Source organism: Cupressus sempervirens, chromosome 1, assembly GCF_028749045.1.
Source record: "Cupressus sempervirens isolate cs-2001-9-10 chromosome 1, ASM2874904v1, whole genome shotgun sequence".
In the NCBI taxonomy this organism is placed as follows: domain Eukaryota; kingdom Viridiplantae; phylum Streptophyta; class Pinopsida; order Cupressales; family Cupressaceae; genus Cupressus; species Cupressus sempervirens.
Genome location: NC_143118.1, coordinates 222,255,438 through 222,259,988, shown reverse-complemented (window position 1 = coordinate 222,259,988; position 4,551 = coordinate 222,255,438). Strand labels below are relative to the sequence as shown.

The 4,551-nt window shown below is 36.1% G+C and overlaps 1 pseudogene; it reads left to right on the top strand.

Annotated features, from left to right (window-relative positions):
- The first annotated feature begins 1,595 nt into the window (after positions 1 to 1,595).
- Positions 1,596 to 3,318, top strand: LOC149576956 (putative anthocyanidin reductase; annotated as a pseudogene).
- Positions 3,319 to 4,551: the final 1,233 nt, after the last annotated feature.

The window sequence follows — 4,551 nt, the reverse complement described above, 5'->3', positions numbered from 1 at the left end:
ATGTCACCAACAAGATTATATCCTATAGTCCAATATATCAATTTCCTATTTTCCAATATTGGGAAAATACCAATGTACATAATTCAACTTCAAAACCATCATCACATTAGGCATAAGTTACAACATACTCACCCTTCAATTGTACATGCCATTTTCCACATTACACCTTACACATGGAATATCCATGAAATTACATAAATACATATTCACTTATTCATCTTTGAGGAACCTTCAAGTGACTCCTTCTACAAATAAGTCATGTCAAAACAAGGTACTATAGACCGTTATGCATATGCTTGTCTTGGCTCTCTAAAGTATGTAGATTTTCCTGCACATTTCAATTTGATCAATAGTAATTGATAATTTCCCACACGTAGATAATGTAAATAACCTGTGTCAAAAACAAGATTATATCCTATGGTCCAATATATCAATTTGCTGTTTTCCAAAATTGGGAATATACCAATGTATATAATTCAATTTCAAAATCATCATCACATAACATGGGCTAAATAGAGCTAGGACATATTCATTAAATCACATTATCTATTCAACTAAGAACAATAGGATTAGTTAAAGTATCTAATTATCATTACATAATGAAATAAGTTGATGATGCTAGCCAATTAAGGTATACACATAATTATCTCAACACATATTAGGTAATCCATCAAACATGAAATGTATCATAATTCATTACTTCACTATAGTATTTAGATAGTTACGTATGATAAGCCAAACCTATTTAATTCAATAATGATTCATGGAGTCAATCATAATCATCATAAATGAAATTTTCTTAATCATGTTATTAACTATGAAGAAAGGACCAATGCTTGGTAAGAATGCATAAACCACATAATGTTCAATGGCCTTACAAGTCCTTAATCGGACGGGATCTTACAACAAAAAAGAAAATTAAAAATAAATTGTTGTATGAAATTGAAACTAATTACATACACATCATTGAAGAGTGTCAAATTCAAATGTTCTAATATAAAACAATTCGTACTTTTCTACACATGAATTTACGGTGCTCTCTTTAATCATACTTTGTAGCTCAGTTAGATGCGGCTTCAACATAACACACTAAGCTTACTTTGTAGTTCATTAGATACTACCCTCAAACCATCTTATATCAATACAAACGGCTTCAACATCACACATTAAGCTTCATTCCTAGACTAAAACTGTTAAATGGTCAAAGTTGACTTATTTATCCGGAACTTGTGATGTTTAAAAGTGGTCAGATAGATATGTCAGGCCAAAAAAAACCGAATAAGTTATGTACTTTCAAACAAAACTTTCGTTTTCAAATATCCTTCGAGTATCTTTGTGGAATTTGATCCTCGCTCCCTTCTCCAGCCGACAAAACCCTCGGCCGGCAGCGAATTCAATTATGCCTTTTCTGAACTGCATCTAAATATGCTTTTCTGCTATCTATATGTCCTTTTTTACCGATTATCCGTTATAAATATGTCGTGCCGGCAATTCTGTTTAATTATATCCTGAGAGGCTCCCTCTAGTTTCCTAACGCACAAAGAGATACAAACCAGGTTCCCATTGCCTGGAATACTGAGTTACTGGAATAAGAAATGGAAGCAAGGTATTGCGTAGTGGGCGGAGACGGCTTCATCAACTCCTCACTGGTCAAATCGCTTCTCAACAGAGGCTTTTCTGTCCACGCAACCATTCTTCCTAATTCAGGTATACCCATTACCCCCATTTTTCAAAAAAGATTACATGTTCACGATTAGAACAAATGGTATATTACAAACGTTAGACTTTGAAATATCAAATTGGAGCGTTCACAGGGAATGAGGACATGTCCTATCTACGACAAATTCCTGGTGCGTATGAAAGGCTCAAGCTCTTCTATGCAGATCTGCGAGTGGAAGGCAGATTTGACTCGCCCATTTTGGGCTGCCAAGGTATGCTGATTGTTATTGCATGGGTTTCTTCGTATTCTGTCAATGTCTTTTTGTGCAGACGGAGGTTGTGGGAGTTGCAGTTCGGGGGACAATCAATGTATTGAAATCCTGTCTGAAATCAAAAACAGTGAAGCGTGTAGTTTTCACTACGTCATTATGGGCTATGACACCACTGGATGAGCAAGGAAAGCTCAACAAAAATCCCTGCTCTGCTGAATCTCTTTGGAGCCCTGTCAATTGCTTTCGCTCCAACAAAGAACAATTTCCGATTTGGGTACTTTGTTTCATTCGACGAACGATTTATAGTGAAAATACACTTATTCTTTTAAGCTTAACTTCTTGTTTAATATCAGATGTTTAAGAGTGGCCCTCATTCGATCTTATAATCTTCCTACATAAGTTCTTTATTTGGTCTCGTTACGAAAAAATCTAATTTGGTATTGCCCGCATTAAATTGGATCTCAACACAACAAATTAAAATTTGGGTATCGCTTGAATGGCATAATCTGCAGGTTTCCTTAATTGAATTATAATTCTCCAAGAGGTTTTCTAATGTGGGGTTTTTATTGTATTGAACACAACAGTCCTACATCGTGTCAAAGACACTAGCAGAGCAGACTGCTTGGAGATTCGCTGGCGAGAATAATTTAGATCTTGTAACAATTGGGCCAGCTGCTGTGGGAGGACCTTTCATCACTCCTTAAATTCCTGGCAGCATTCACGCACTCTTATGGTTTCTACCTGGTCTTTCTCACCCTAATGTTCACCCAACACTTAACTATCTTTTCTCTATAGTAATTGATGGTATGCTTTCTTAATTACATTTTAGGCCTATCTTTTCTATCTTTTCTCTATAGTAATTGATGGTATGCTTTCTTAATTACATTTTAGGCCTATCTTTTCTCTATAGTAGATGATCGTATATTTTGTTAAATACATTTTAGGCAACAAGGATCTACTTAACAGCATTCTACGATCCGTCGCGGCGGCCATTGGGACATTTCCAATAGTCCATACAGATGACGTTTGCAACACCAACATATTTTTGATGGAGCAGCCCGCAGCTCATGGCAGATATTTGTGCTCTGCGGACGCACTCTTTATTAAAGAGTGTTGGGAATTCTTCATAAAACGTTATCCAGATCTGAATATTGTAGACAGGTAGGAATTTCAGCCAGCTCTATTTTTGTCTCTCACAATCATGTAGCTTATGATTTGACATGCTTCGCCCTTCAATTCAGGTCGCAGGATATATATGAATTTCAGGGTGGTTCAAAATACACATTTCAAGTCTGATAAGCTCAAAGACTTGAGCTTCACTTTGAGGCACGGGATTGAGGACATTTATGACGATTGCATCGATACAAATGAGCATGAATCTTCTTAGTTTCATTTGGATTATCATCTCCTATCTCTATAATATGCAATGTTATGTGGTTTATGGATAAAGAATTGAGACTCAGTGCCATCCCCTTAAGGTTGTATGTCTGTTTTGTTTTTTTGTTGGAACAAAGAGCCAAGTAAATGCTTAATGTATTTGATAGGGTTGTCAGTTATTTGAGAAGAATATTTCATGATAATGAGGTCTTTATGTACATCCATTTTTTGATTCATAAAGTGATGAGATAGATCTTATATCTTAACATATGGAATATTTCAATGGTATCAGAGATGTATGTGTGTGATTCGTGGAATTGTCGAATAGATAAGGCACTAATCAGCTACAAGATCAACTTGTTCTTACTGCTGCATATTCTGGGGATTTGTTGAAATCAACAATTATAATCATCCATTTCCATTTATGTTTAAGAGCTGAAAGGATGCCCTTACTTAGCTTATCAATTTCTTACGTCATGTCATTAGCTATTTCATGTCTATGATCTTTTCAAGAGGTCTACTAAAGACTACACAAAGATGTCTACTGGAGATGGGATGTCAACCGCACGATACATATCATCACCTAAAGATGATGCAACAGTGTGACCTCTTGTAGATGTAGATCGTGAGTGTGTCATTTATCTGTGCACTCGATCAGAAGACATCTTATGCACTTGGGTAGCAATAGTGAAAATCCTCTCATACACATCTCTACATGTATCATCTACCACTCTACCTCTAGTTGTAGCTAACTCCAAGCATTTTGGCATTACCAAAAGGTTTGGACCAATCAATGTTTATTTATTAATGGGCATAGGAGCATATGGGAGTCTAAATTTATCTAAGAACCTACCTTGGTCCTATCCACCATGCCCAAGGATATCAGTGTAATCAACCTCTTGATGTAGATGAAATTCTACAAACAATTGTTTGCAAAAATATAAGGGGAACTCATCCTTTTGGGGCCACATGTGATGTGTAGCCAACCAATGAGGATATATGAAAGGTGCCACCAATGGATCAATACACATCATAGCGTGATACCCTTTGACCTTTTTCAAAGGTCGATAATATGGGAATATTCTCTTCATGCTCTCTACTAAGACCATTTCATCTATCTCCCTCCATCACAAACCACCACTAACACAATGAGATAAAGCACTATAAAAAGTGTCCAAACTAACACTATCATAATGGTTAAAACCCATGACAATGTGCATCATGCTAATCAACTCATCTCTAA